General features: G+C 32.0%; 1 protein-coding gene across 1 annotated transcript in view; it reads right to left on the reverse strand.

The window, feature by feature from the left end:
• The window catches only part of LOC111029095, a 58,596-nt gene extending 43,314 nt beyond the window's left edge, over nucleotides 1-15,282 (reverse strand). The window contains exon 1 of the mRNA XM_022307947.1: nucleotides 14,999-15,282. The gene's annotated coding sequence lies outside the window, so the exon portion shown is untranslated. The remainder of the gene's footprint in view (nucleotides 1-14,998) is intronic.
• Nucleotides 15,283-16,439: the final 1,157 nt, after the last annotated feature.

Raw genomic sequence — 16,439 nt, forward strand, 5'->3', positions numbered from 1 at the left:
TATTTTTTTTAAATTGTGTAACGTGCTATAAATTTGAATAGTAAATTGTATGTTTACTGAAACTACTATAGTCTTACTCAAACTGATACGTCATGTTACATAAATGTTAAAGCAAGTAATAACTAATAAGTATAATATAGTTTCTTACCCCATATATTTAATGAGATATTACAGTTATAATAGCTAGTATTGATTTTAAAAATGTAATTGATACCCATTATTTTTTAAATTTTTAGGTAATTGACAGTGTGCATACAAACTCGATTGCAAATAGTATATGTTAATCTACTGTCTATTATTATTTTGCATGAATCATTCATCTGTAGCTTATAATTGAAAAGTTATATTAGTGTGTGCTTGAAATTAAAATTTTTATAATTTATTAACGTTACTGTAAATAATTAAATCAGGAATAAGTAAAGAAATAATTGTACCCATTTATATAATAATGCTAATAAAAACATACAAACATAACCAGTATTAACTATTAGCTTGAATCAGTTGAAGTGCATTATGAGTTCATAAACATCGAGCACAACTCATTATTATGGCGGGATTTTATAAATAATATTTGATAAATGATAATAACATTATTATAAACTGTAGATGAAGCCCACATATTGTCTGGACAACGATAACGATTGAAAACTTTAAGTTTATTGTTGACGAAATTATTGAAATAATAATGTCCTATATGTTATACATGTCTTTAAACGCACGAACAATCGGATTTCAATACAAATTATTATACTTAACATACCTCCTTATAACACAGCAGGTATGATATATATTAGGTAGGTATCTTTATAACATTATACACTTTTCCAATCCAGATGCAATAATCAATAATGCAATAACTGTTATTGGATATCAAACAGACAAGGTGTGCCTATTGGCTATTTATATGCATGTTCTATACACTTTGATATAATAATAATATATTAATGTAGAACTCGCCCACCGACACTCACCAAATAATCGAATGTGCGAATCCAACAGTTGGACAGTAGAATAATATTATTTTATCATACATGATAACATGAATATATGATATGTAATTGATATATTATAGCGATAGAAATTGTATTTATTAATATTTTTTATTGTCCTTCCCTTTTAAAAATCCTGGCTACGCCACTAAGTAACACACTATTATAACCAACTCGTACCCTATCCACCTGTACATACTATTCAAGAACACGCGTCCTTACATTGTTTTGGTAAAACGGTTTCAAGTAAAAAAGAACCACACGAGCTTAAAACCTATAAATCATATCTAGTAAAAGACATTTTCACCGTAATACGATGAGAACGATCGTACCTAACCTACCTATTATTAGTACCCCAAATTATTGTAATTTTTTGTTTTTTCAAACTTCGATAACTTTTCCATACGTGATATAATAAGATAAACCAAATCTTCAAAGTCTTCCTGTTATGGTTACAATTTAGTTACATCCTGATTGCAGTAGATTTCTCGGCTCTTTACTACGGGAACAGTTTTTCTATAATATTTTAATGAAATTTTGTACTTTATACGCAGCACCTAACGATATGAGTATATTGATGCGGGAGCCAGCACTCCTATAATGATATGCTACTTTTAATTAGAATTTAAATATTTTAATCATGGCATAGGTATCGCGGACGGACGGCTCGTCGGAGGGTGTCTTCGACAAAATGACTATCCGTCGATGATTAATCGGTACGCCGTGACTATATAAGATATATGTACCTATATATCGGCGTCTGTACCCGAAACGGTATCGCTAATTGCTTCGAGGCCTCGAAGTCCGTGTCGGCGCACCGGATTGGGCGTCGTTAATAATAATATTTGTATGTATATATATTATTATACTACATTATATTATAAAGTCGACGAAAATCTGATATCACCGATGGGCGTTTTGGCGGTCTCTTCCCACGTGGTGCGCATTCTTACGGTCTGAACGCATCGTGTGCAGAGCATAGCGTAGGTACCGCTTTCGTGTGCTTACGTTTACCGATTCGGATTTAAGTCAATAATAATAATATAACAACGATTGACGAGCAAATACGTTTTAATATTTCATACATAAGGACTACAGTTGCTGAACAATGTCTTAAAAAATATAAATATGACGTAGGTACAAAACAATAATTAATCCCGTAGTCTAAATTTTGTTTCTCCGTACTCGAACATCTTTATGGATTTTTACGCACCTACTGTTTACACACGTGCTTAACAGTAGGTAGCATATTATTTTTTTAATCTCATTTATCGAAATAAATTCATTACTCACCGACTACTTCTGATAAGTATGGGTGGCCATTTCCAAGTCGCAGGGCGAAAATATTTACTGATTTAATTATTTAAGATTAAGTTATCTAGCTATAATTTAGTAACTTAACGTTCTTAAATAACGACTAATGAGATACTTCATTTTAAATTGTTTCCCAGTTTGATTTAATTAATGACTTTTACATATTCGTGTTATCATTCAGAAGAAATATTTTCACCCTGAAGTCAAAAAGCCGACTTGAGTTGATATATTTTTTTTTAATTTGACTAAATTATTTAAAAATATACAATTATGAATCAACTATATTTAAAGTCAATTATTTTTTTATTTAACTTAAGTGGCTTTAAATAATTCATTAACTTGTCTAACCTTGGCCTTTTCTATAAACTTAGTTATTTAAAGGTTAAATTTTGTTGTAAAAAATGTATCATCATTCTTATTATTTATATAGTACCTACTTTTAAATTTAAATTAATTCACTATCACTTTAGTATGTTCAAAATATTGCGGAATTGATTATTGTTTAACTAGAATTCTTTCAATATAATATGCCATTTCCCAGATTTTACAGATAATTAAATATATGTTAATATTGTTATTAAGTCAGTAATTATACGGTTGATGAGCTTAAATTTAAATTTAAAAGTATTAGGTAAGCTGCTTGCGTTTAAATATGTTGATCCTAATACCATATGGCATAATATAATTTTACTACAACGCATTGCATACAAAAATAAAAAAAACATATTTTATAAAAAATAATTCCTTTTATGTTTTTAAGGTTTTATAAATTCAAAAATTGAATTATTAATTTTTAACCAAAATTAATGGTACAGGCATTTTTAAATGTTTTAAATAAGATTATTTACACTTTAAAAATATATTTTAACATAATTAAAATTATGAGATTAATTGTATGCTTCTAAAATGTAAATACACTTTGATAGCTAACACGACCGTAGTACACGATTGCACTACAGTAACAACGATCACATTTTTTGTAGGAGTACATCAATGGGTGCGACAAATAAATTCCTCTAATTATGTTTGATGCACAGTAATGTAATCCGATTTTTAACATATTAACGCCCAACACGTAGGTGTGGCCTGCAAAAGAAATTCAAATTGCGATTCGATTCAAATCTAAATCGAACGAGTTACTGACACATCATCAATCAAGATCGGTGTGATAAAATAATGTGTTACTATTAATTATTATTCAACGGACGTTTAAAAATAATCCTGAAATATTTATTAATTATGTCAAAACGAAAATTTAAACTATCATATTATGATATTATATTCGCACGATTAAGTTCAATCTGCATAATGTATACATATTATAATAAAGGTACCTATTTACTGTTCATACGCAGTAATTTAATAAATTAATTAATTTAGTAAATTATTATACAACAGCTGCAGCTTGTAGTGTACTTCAAGAATTACGCTCATCATACTAAATAGTATACATGATATAATAATATTATACAAGTATAGTCTTTAACGCAATTATTGGCTGTGGAAATACACTACAGTACTAAATAGGAACGTAATATATAAACGAGGTATACCTGGTAGAAAAAATCACCTAAATGTCTGCGAAAAATAAGTCTAATACCCGTTTTAACCGGATACAGATTTTTTTGGTGAATAGTGGTTGACATCAAACTATCTGGTTTTTTTCGTTGTTAAGATACAATTATTTGGTCGTCCAAATGTATAACAATAATATATTGTACTTAGTGCTTGGTCGATACTACGTGATGGGATTATTATAGCGGGCGGTCGATTACTTATATTTTTTTTATTATACGTTTTTCCAGGGCAGACGGACCCATATAATAGTATAAAGATTAAAGATTATACCGCCATAGTCAAATAGAGAAACGAAATTTTCTTTTTTATCTTAACGAGAGCTTTTAAAAGATAAACGAATATACGTACTCGTAGTGCTGCAATAAAAACAGGTAGCTAAATGTATACTCGTATAATAATAATATTATTATTATTATATATCTGTTTAGATTATATTATCAACCATACCTATATATAATATTATATTATGTTTTCAAGTCATATATTATAATATGTAATAATTATGCACGATTTTATTTCAAACGGTGCCCAGGCCACCGTTCGCGTAATAACAATTATTATGATAAACGAATAGCTATTACGATCTATGGCCACGGGGCAAACGATTGCGCGCGGGTTTTCAAATGTAGATACCGTTTACTCGCCCTGTGTAGTCCGTAAGATAGATATATACATCATAATAATATTGTTATATATACCTGTTCCCTCCCCCCTCACGGAATCGTACACAAAATTAAACATATATTAGGTACCTACGTACAAGAGACATATATGCGCATATGCACATAATATAACATATTTTTGGTGTTGACCCAGATCGAGAACGGAATAATAATGATTTCTCCGCATGCGTTAAAAGTGAAAACCAGTCGCGGATAACTACGATAGAAAAAATTTAATTCGTTTTTTTCTCCTATAAGCTCGTCTGTCGACGATTTTTTTACGGGACGCAAGCGAATTCCACACCGGGACCACTTTCACACAACCTCGACGACAGAGAAGTAGTCATATTATCTCCTCGTCGGGTACATAGGTACAAGCATATAGACATATTATTACTATAGTGTTTTGACGCTTAGCGAATGCCTCGCCGCTGCTGTACGAGTGATATAAAAAGAGTAAGGTACATACGACTGTCAAGGTCAACTATCTACTTTCCCCCTACGGTCCTAGTATATAAGTTCAACAGGGTTAATCCGTGATTCCGATTTATATCTCCGGACGATAATAACAATATTGTTATTGTGTTCATTCGCGATGAGAAATCCCTACGATATAGGTACATGCGATGGTTATATTATTATAGCCTATAGGGTTTTTTTAGAGTTACAGGTTAGACAATTTAAATAATAATTGCACGTTAAATAATGATTATTACAAATAATGAATTTGATTACAGAAAATAAACGTTTACCGTAAAAGTGTTATAACAGGAATTTTGTAGCCGGAGTTGATGGAGAAGCAAGAGAATAAGAAATGGAATCTATACACTGGCGTAATATAAAAACGACTAGATAGAAGATTGGGACGATCTTCGGGGTCTTCTAGTGGACGCGATAACAATCAGCATTACTACATCACCCACATATATATTATGAATTTAAGCGTGACTTTATTATTTCCTTAACACGGATTATGCCTATAGATAGTGAGGAAAGAGTGTCGTTTGAGATGCCGCACTAGAAACGAGACTTGGAAAATAGTCTAAGCCCTAAGGTATACTATTTGTTTGCAAAGTATGTAGGCTGGGTGCCTGGTTATAATGGGCCAACTGATACATGGAAATTTACTTGAATATTTTAGGGGAACTTTTTTATTGACGATTGCCACGGTCAACGCTGCAGCAACCACCGCCTCTGACTTTCCCTCTTTGTGATCCGTCCGCGTGTAAGTTCAACGAGGTTAATCCGTGATTGCGATTATATTATATTTTATGTATGTGCACCGACTATAATAGCTTTAGTAATAATAATAATATTGTTATTGCTCGTTTGCAACTAGAAATCGCAGCGATATAGGATTTTATAAATGTCGTTCATCGTATTTATCGAAGACGGCGGTAAAAAATAAATATAAATAAAAAAAACATTACAAGAAATACTATAGTTAAAACACGTATGCTTTGACACGACCATACTTTCACCCTAAATTACGGTTCGCAGTTTTTAACCGACCCTCTTGCCCCGCGAAAAATGAATTAGGTAATAATAGTATTTTTGTCGTACGTCGTATAGTAAACTATCTATAATTATAAAGTATGCACATCATCAACTCAATTTATGCACCTGAATATTACATGAATTACTTTTATTCGTTCGACCGCTGACGTCAGAACCCTGTTTTCGTTTTTATTACTGAGTCACGAGTGCTAGTCCAAGCGGCGGGATACAAGATAGAGAGGTGGCTGAGTGGGCTAAAGCTCCACCCTTAGATAATATTTAAAAACACTCCTTTCATTTATTATGGTTAATTTACAAGAAAAAATGTGAAGTCCTATAGTCTCTAACTGCCTAATAGTACCAGCCTATGTCCTAGAATATTTTATGCGTCTATGTCTTTATGGTGGTTTATTACTTAACTATATGGGTATACGATTATTTTATGTATATTGATACGACTATTATAAACTATGTCTAGTGCATATTTTTTATCTAGCCCCCTATTTTATCTATTTTATAGACACATCTATAATAATAGTTCCGTTTTATTTATAAGTCAATAAGTACCCTTATTATTCCTTATTAATTACAACTTTATATTACATATTATTATTGTTACTGTCAGATTCACCGGGATAAATTTGCACTTGCAATATTGTGCAAAACTTTTCGTCTTAGAACCATGTTTATAGCACATGTGCCGTATATGTAGATATGTGTACAAATAATTAACTAGATTATTCTCGGCGAACGAGAGGGATTGGCCATACCACGTTGCTGCAAGCCATTACGCGATCGTTACAGATCAAAAAGGTTTTTTCTATACGTTGAATTATACTAATATTATATTATTATGTAATATTACGTACAGTGTGCCGTGTACGAGTGTAGTAGGATTTTATTTAGCCAACATAACTATTTATATTGTCGTCATAAGTACTAATTGTTCTGTTATACTATTTGGTCGGTAATTATTAGGAGACTTGTTTATAACAGATAATATTCAAAGTACAACCTTGAAATTTCGGTGATTCGAGAAGACTCGCACTAAAACGCATAAATACTAATTAGTATAAGATTTTCAAATTAACTCTATTTTTCTCGTCAGTTATAGCTTAAGCCTTGCGATACGAATTTGAAAGCGTTTTTATCTAGGTACAATAATAATAGGTAGGATTGTATAGGAAACGCGTATAGTATATTATGTCTCAAAATCTATAAATCTATATCATTACAGTTTTTTAACAGTAATTTATGAGGAATGCATATCATTAAATTTAAATCTTTAAAGTATACAGTCGAAAAACTGCATTTAAATAATTGATAATATGTGACGGCCTCACAGAGATGTTCGAGTAACACGATTCACACTGTATAGTATCTACATTTTAATTTTTCGGTACACAATAATATTATATAATTCTCACCCTTATTAATTTAATATTCACGGTACCCGGTGAGTCACGTCATCAGTGTCATGACCAAAAACTAGCGTAGATTTCAAGGGCACATGGTCGTGTGTACAATAACATAATAGTAGTCGTCTGCATTGGACCGCAACACTTCCCCGTCGGTGCACCGCGTATTACGACATCGGATGCACTCGGCTATTATATATAATAAATAAATATATTATATGATGTTGTGGAGTACATCCGTTCGTGGACAATATTGCGTTGTTCGGATTAATCGTATATGTTTTCGGCAATAGCAATATAATTTCCCTATCCTCCAGACATCCAGAATATTAATACATGTCACGTACATTACATTGTTAGAATTTCCGAATTTTGGGGGAGAATCTTTAGTTTGCCTGTCTATGAAATATCTGGGTAATACTTAAGTATTATTAACGTTAGCGGTTTTTAAGGTTACGGCCATGTATAGAAGTGTCCCCCGGCACGAGAGTCGTTCGTCCATATACGGACAAACAAGGTAAAATCTGCTAGTGCCTGGTGGACAGTATCGAATGACTCATTCGCTCATCGCAGTGGTTTACGTTGAATACGAGTTTTCATATAATAGATATAAATTTCTGTTTCCATTATGCACGTAATGTACTTAGGTACTTTTCAGATTTCATAACACTATTTCGATATGCATGTGTGTAACGCGTACACTCTTCTTTATAATAGACAAATCAGCTGGTTTATTTTCATTTAAAAAACTTATATGTGACTTTGAGAGTAAGTTATATACTATCGACGAGAATATGAATTATGATCAGTGAAAATTAAAATTACATATTATTTTCCTTTGAAACATAAAAAAGCATTGACTTATGTCGAATATGATATTATTTTGTAATTATAATTGAATTGTAGACACATATACAATTTCCAAATTTTATGGGTTTATTGTTCTCATTAATTAAATTCTTATAAATTCATACTTCATACAAGGCACTTAATGAATATTGCCTTAGGAAACACTCGTAATTTTTTTTTTCTAATATTTTTTATTGTTCGCTAGAATTATTTCATAACCTCCTCATTTCAAGGATTTTTAAATAAAAGCAATACCCACGTCCCGTGTCTTATAGACACGTACATCGAACGCTTCTACACCAAAAACAATAAGACTGAGGTCAACAGTTGAAAAACTTACGCTCTATTTTCCATAATTGAATATCGTGTATTCTTACTTTAACAGTAGTAAGAGTAGTAATAATTCATTTCATTTAATTATTATTTTCTTTAAATTTTCCATTAATAGGGAAAAGACATATTTTTACTATTGCTTCACTAAAAATATGGTTGTATAGGTACGATTTTGAATTTAGGATTTATATTTATGGCATTTGTGTAACCTCCGTGATGTTCGAAAAATGTCAATCACTTGTATTTGAATTTTAAATTATATGTATATCCATCAATAATAATACTATTAGAAATAATGGCACTGTTTTATTAGTTTTCAGATTAATACTTACATCGTATAATACGGTCTACATAATGTTTCTGGAGTTATACAATTTAAGTCATATGTGATGGAATGCCCACTATATCTGTATAATAGTCGGCCAATTAGCGTAGAGTGTAGACCTATTATGTTACGTACCTACCTATAGTAAATTACTCTATTGAGCCCTGCTAACTTTTTTGGGATTTTCAAGGTTAACACCAAAATCAGCTCGACTCTGCAAACCAGCCTCGGAACGGCATTGTAATAACCCAGTTAAAATATGTATATGTATATGTAACTCGTTTGTTAAAAGCAGGTAGGAAGCTTCGCGGATACAGCCGGAAACGATGGTGTATATAATATAGGCAGAAGTCGTCACCATCGACAAGGACGAGCGGCGAGAGACTTCAATATAAAAATTAAATAATTAAATAATGTAACGAGCAAAGCCTACGCTCGAAGCTGATAACCTTTTCATCTGTTTACCACCAAGTCTCGCCCAGATTTGCGACCAATATTATAATTGCGATCGTTTCATAAAACACCCGAACGCATTATTATTGTCACCGCCGTATAATAATACCATGATTATAATGTATAATTTAATTTAATGGACTCGTCTGAAAAAGGCTTCCTATAGTCGAACAAAATTCCGCGGGCGTTGCCGAGCCTCCGGGGATGGGCACTGTATGTTTGTGGTTTTGTAACATAATCACCTGAAATCAATGTGTCAAGGGCACACGATAGGCACCTACATGAGCGGAGTATCAGGTGTCCGTGCACGTGTTATTGTTTACATTATTGTTACTATCACGAATATTATTACCGCCTTTATTAAAGGAAAATTGAATATATTATTATCTTCTCGATATCTAATTAAATCAACTCGATTGTGTCCAGCAGCACGCGTTGTACCGGGGTCAAATACAACATTGAATAAGTGTCACCGCTCGACCGCTGCCGTAATGCTGCAAATACATAGAGGCATGCCTGCTAAATATGCATAAATCTCTAGCTTCACGGATCTTGCAACAACTGCAATGTTTACGTTTATTACTATTCATTAACCTGTACGAGTAAATAGTAATATGAAGATAGGTAAACGAACACTGGGACCATAATATGAAAGTATATATAAACTATAAAGCGAACATTTTTTTCTGTCACGAATATTGTGCGATATACATCTACTGCACGCAGACGTCTATAATTTTAGACCCAGTAGCCCCCACACGTGAATTTTTTATAATATTTCTAAATCAATTATAAAATCAGATACAAGCTGTTTGGACAACAGTCAATCTTTATTATTTTTTCACGTTTAATCGGTTATCCTTCTGTAATTACGCTCGGAGTACTCGAAAACGCGGTAGATACATTATATTGTATTATACACCTAAGTATATTCTGAATAGTTTGTTTGTATAAATTTGTAACAGCGCTATTCACTCACTATCCTCGATTAAAGGCCATATCCAACATATAAATATATGAACAATGGGCAAACATAATATTATATACGCAATACTCTATATACCGACATACCGTTAATAAAGACAACTTTATTTTAGTTCACAATATTGCAATACATTTGTGTTGCCCTATATATATATGTATACATACAAATAATATTTTTTTTTTAATATAAATTACTAGCAAATTAAACATTCAAATGATATCATAAACATCTATAATATAAAATACAGTACCATTTTTAAGAGTTTTGTATTATTATTAAAGTTCAAAATAAATACAACAATATAATATTGAGATATGCATATTTAGCTACCTAAACGTATATGTATAAATACAAGTAAAATAATATATACAGTAGCTAAAAAATTGTAAAATTTCTATAATTGATGAGAATTTAACATTTCAGTTAGTAATCCTTCTCCGCGTAAAAATCAAGCTTTATCAAAACCAACAACAAATTATTATTTTTATGCCAGATCGATGTCCATCGTCGCTATCGGTTCACACAAATTATTAGAACACATAATCTTTATATCATGAAACCGTCTATGTAACATGAAACATATAAAATATAGATAATATGTATTGCTGTAATATACTATCACGATAAGCATAATATACAACGCACTGTTTACATTGAATAAAATTCGACGTTTCGTCAAATACACTTCGTATAGGAATCAAAATCGCGAACAGACGAGCTGACGATCTGTACAAGTTAACATTATTGTTTTTATTGCACGGTACAATGGCCTCCCAAACGCGTCGTCGGAGTATTATTATAATAAAATATAATATGTACGATAAATGTAATCTTTGCAGGTCGTCGTCGCCGTCGTGTGTGTACACGTTTTTGTGTATTATTATTACTATTATTATTAAACATTAGTACACACACAATGAATTATATAGGTATATACACTTCAAGGATCTCGTCGTGATGAGATATTTCTTTATATTTGTTGTTTGAAAAATGCTACAGCGCGGGCCGACGACGGTCGGTCGAGATCGGTGCTTTTTAGCATTCACATATAAATTATAATTCATATAATATAAAATATTATCTTATACGTTTCGTACACGTTTAACGTCCGTGAAAAAGACGACAGCTGCATGCCTGCATGGAATTAGTATATTTAACAATAATATGCGCGTTCGTTTTACTCTCCCGCCACTACGCCTGCAGTAAATGTCTCTTACATATTCTTCGTGACTACCTACTCAGACTTGATTATAAGTCTGCGCGCGTAAACCATTCGGCGGTGACGCTCACCGTCTCGTACGCGATCGATTAAACAATAATACAAAACATGATATATTACTATTATATAGGACCGTTCTCGCGAGTATAGACAGCGTTTTTTATGTGTATATTATAAATAATGTTTTCACTAGTAGCGAGCGAACGATGTAAATATTTGAAAACATTTTGACGAGTTTGACGTGCTATAAAATTACGCGAACAATATATACGACAGCCGCCTTCTATTATATTAGTTACACGCCACATATATATCTATAAGTATATAGTGTTGATGGCTGTCGAAAAGCTCATTTTTTAAATCACCGAAAGATCGAGAACTAGGTATATTATGTATTTTGAATGAGTTTTCACTGTTGGGATTATGATATTTTACGCCGACCGCAACGCAGACAATGATAATGCATTTCGACAAGTCAAAAAAAACAACCACCATCGTCACTTTTAAATCATTATATTTACACCGCCGCGAACAGTCGAAACACGCACTGCACCTGTTCAGAATAATATCGTATTGGTTCTGTCAGCACCGCTTCTCTATCGCATTATAATATTATGATGTCACACCGTAATCAGATGACGAACATCCGACTTAGTCATCGTCACATCCGTCATACTTCAAATTCTCCAGTTCCAGGAATTCGCGGTTTTGTACTTTAATATGCAGAGGCACGGCAGAGGTAGCTCGTACCACTATATATAAAGACTAATATTTCAATATATTCTGGATATATAACGTATAGGCACACATGCGATTCGACGTCAAACTCAATTTACTCGAAAGAAGAGTCAAGAATCATCACAACATAATATTATGATGTGGTATAGATAAATATAATATATTGTATGTATATAGGTACACAAAAAAAAATATATGTTTATATGTAATGTACAATGTACCTACACATAGTGTATACTTGACATTATAAAAATCCAGAGAATACGAATTTAGTTATTTTCAGCAACAGACGTAGACGTCGCAGATTTCTATTTCGAAAGTATTTATTTTTTTTGCGCTCGTACGGCTAAAATATAGTCCCGTGTGCAGCATTAATTCGGTACCTACTACCTACATGCGAAAAAATCATCCGACTCTCGGGTCTTGTACATACGCGCGCTGTGTCTATATATTTTCATAACCCCCACGTACGTCTGCCGACACCTTACGCCCAAATACAACCACCACGCCGTTCCGTGTGTTATTGTAAAACAGAAAACTACTATTTATTTTTGACCGGAGGGAAAAGTGCTTCGTCAAAACAGTGTGTGTGTGTAACTACGAAGTATTATTGTAAACTCAAAAAAACGGCAGAGTATATTACTATATCTATAGGTACTATTTAGCTTGATAGTAGGTATACATAAATATATACATCGGCCCTTAAACTATTTTTTCAAAATTAACATAATATTTCGAACTATGGTTGTACAGCCGCAACACGGTAATCGAACAATAAATCCAGCATTTCTTAAATTAATGAGCAGTAAAACTTAAAATCTCGCATAAAACGCCTCTGAGAATTTCTATATACTGACCTGGTTCTAATACGATGTATTCCAATATTGACTTTAACGGACTCTTTAATGGAATATTACTATATTCCGGTTTAATTTCAAAGATGTAAATAAGATCGCACTATAATAAACTAGATACTTGTTTTTGTAATGTTTTGTATTATTATTATTGTTTATGAAAATACTCGAAGGATTTTAAACTTTAAAGTTTTAATATCTTAAAAACTCACAAAATTATGTAATACTATTTTAACAAAGAGTAGGTACCAACCTAATAAACATAATAATATTTTATCATTTTAAGTTTAATTATTTGCGAAACCATCCAAATACAAAAGTTTAACTTTAAATTTATTTGCAGAGAAAAATTAAGATCGCAGCAAAACAATTAGTAATATTGATTATCACGATGGAATTTGAAATAACACGTAGGTATACTGTAGATATACTATTAAGTATAAAATATGACAGAACACTATTCGATCATGATTTGAAAGTTGGATTTTAAGTATAATATAATAATATTAAACATACCAATTTATATTCTACTATATTATAATTTTTAATTGTATGCATGTATAGTGTGATTGTGCGAATGTGAAAAAGCACCTAAGAATATAATATATTAAATTCAAACAACAAGTACATTTATAATTAAGTTAATATTACAAAAATGTTCTTAAGGTTTTCAATGTTTTTTCAACGTAGACAAAAAATCGTCTAAATATACTATATCTTTTTAACCATCAAAATGAAGTTATTTTGTTAAAAATATAAATCATGAATATATTTGTCTTATCATTATTAATTGTTAATAAATGTATTTATTTTCCTAGTAGAGTGTCACTGCTGATAGTTTGGTTCTAATTTTATTGTGATAAATTTTACATAAATTATAAGTTATAGCTAAAATTATTTAAGCAGACAAAATCCATATTCTGTCATGTAATATCGTGTTTACCTATGTACAGGATAATAGCAGAATAATATTTCAGAAATATTTCTGTTATGTCGTCTGTATAGACATCTTATTTTAAAAGTTAATTTAAATATTTTATAAGTCAAAGCTAATACGTTTTTGAAACAAATGACAAACAATGCACCTTCTCATTGGTAAACTCAGAAAATGTAAAGACGCATTTTTATAATTTTATTTTATTTTATAGAAAATTAATATGTTTCAATATTTTCTCTACACAAATATTAAGAAATATGATGAACTGTAATATTCACTAGCTATATATTTTACTCTCTTTAAAAATCTCAGTAGGTACCTACCATGTATAATTTAAATAACACAATTTTGTATTTAAATAAGCTACAATTTTTTCAATTAAGTTATTGTAAAACTTGTTGATATTTATTCAATTTTGCATTAATCAGTCGCGTTTTATACCAACTGCCATGTACGACATGTGACTACTAAAACACGAGTAATTGTGGATGGTGGATCTACTGGATCTATCCCCTAAACAATAGGCGATACCAACAAAAATAAATTATGAATTGTGAATTCTAATGTCCACGAGGTGTGATTCGATGTTTTAATTAATTATTAAATTATATAACTGTAGGATTTATTATCATTTATACTTTATAGATGCCTATTGCGTGGCGGCACGTCTTATTTTTATTATGACACGCGTTCGTTAATTATTATTACTACCACGCCCCCATAATATAATATTATTGATTATAAAATTACAATATTTGCTCAACTTCGATTCGTGTAATATTATAAATACATGCACGTACGATTCGCCATTACTGATATTTTAAAATATAATTTTTGGATTTCTCACCTTGTTTTTTTAGTTGTTTCTATCTTCAGGACGTGCAGTACGCTATCGAGGCCTGCAGAGCTGCTACTGCTGCTGCTGCGGTTGAGAATAACGCAACCAGGCACTGGACCGTTTACGGCATTAAGTTAACCCCGTGATTCTATTTTTACGACAACGAAAACGTTATGACAGTAATAATAAAATAACACGTACAGTCTTGTGAATGGCGGAAAAATAAAATTCGGAAAATCGGCGTGATAGAAGCGTGCGACGGTTTTTGGAGGGAACGCGTGACTGACACTCCGACAAACTTTGTACCGGTGACCGGTCGCAGTGGTCGTGGGTCCGAGGCAAAAAGCGGCGAGTCGACGAGGCGGAGACATCTAGCGGTGTTCGTAGGCAAACCGGTCCGTTCGCGGCCTACGCGCAGTCGTAACCGTTGCGTTGACGCACCGTGCGGCGTGCATCAGCATCACACTTGCAACCGAACTCTGTGGGGAATGGAAAAATTAATAACAACATTAATCAATAAACGAGTATAATGTTGTACGTTTATTGAAATTATATAATAAAACGCAGCGTGTGGCTGAGAATAGAAGTAAAAACAATGATATTGACGGTTAAAAGCATTTAGGTAAATTATATAGACAGTGCTCAATTGGAACAAAAATATTGAGGACGGGCGCTGATTTTAGTTCAGAAAACACCGTTTCATAGCGGATACATTTGTACCTACCTGTAACCCGCGGGGATTTTGTCCCCAGCATCCTTTAGGCACTACACATATTGTAGTAAATTAAATAATTAACACGAAAATATTATAATATTTAGACAGCTAGTATAGACACTTATTTTGTTGCTTAGTTCCTCGTATTTATGTCACATTATTATGCGTTGCCCATGAATCCACGGGAAAGTGGTTCCATGACGACGTCGAATAATACAACTATGAAAACAAAATAATATCATCACCTAAGTACCTAACCTTATAGGTACACTTCGGAAAGTCATTGATTTTCTTTCGTTATCGACGATAGCCCATTTTCCAAGTAAATGGTATTGATACATTTTTCTTATATTAAATTGTAAAAATAAAATATTGTGTTTCACACGTTGGTAACTATGTACAGTAACTATGTAGCTATAATATTATTGGTACCCATCGACTGTAATAATGTTGTCGACGATAACCGTTTCCTGGGAAAAAATAATCATTACTATGCTAAAAATAAATGAAAACAAAATCCTAATTCACCATTCAAGTATCGACTCCCAGGGAGACGCGTTTCTAGCATTCCTTCCTTAATGCCTTGATTAAATGAAAGGGAATGCTTAAATCTATGAAAAAATGAAAGTGGACTTCGTCCAAATGTGCCTCCCCCCCCCACACACAAATTTGATCACTGATTATAGGTTCCCATTACAGCAAGGTATAATATTATAATAATATGATTATTTATTA

This window comes from Myzus persicae, unplaced genomic scaffold, assembly GCF_001856785.1.
Source record: "Myzus persicae strain clone G006 unplaced genomic scaffold, MPER_G0061.0, whole genome shotgun sequence".
Taxonomy (NCBI): Eukaryota; Metazoa; Arthropoda; class Insecta; order Hemiptera; family Aphididae; genus Myzus; species Myzus persicae.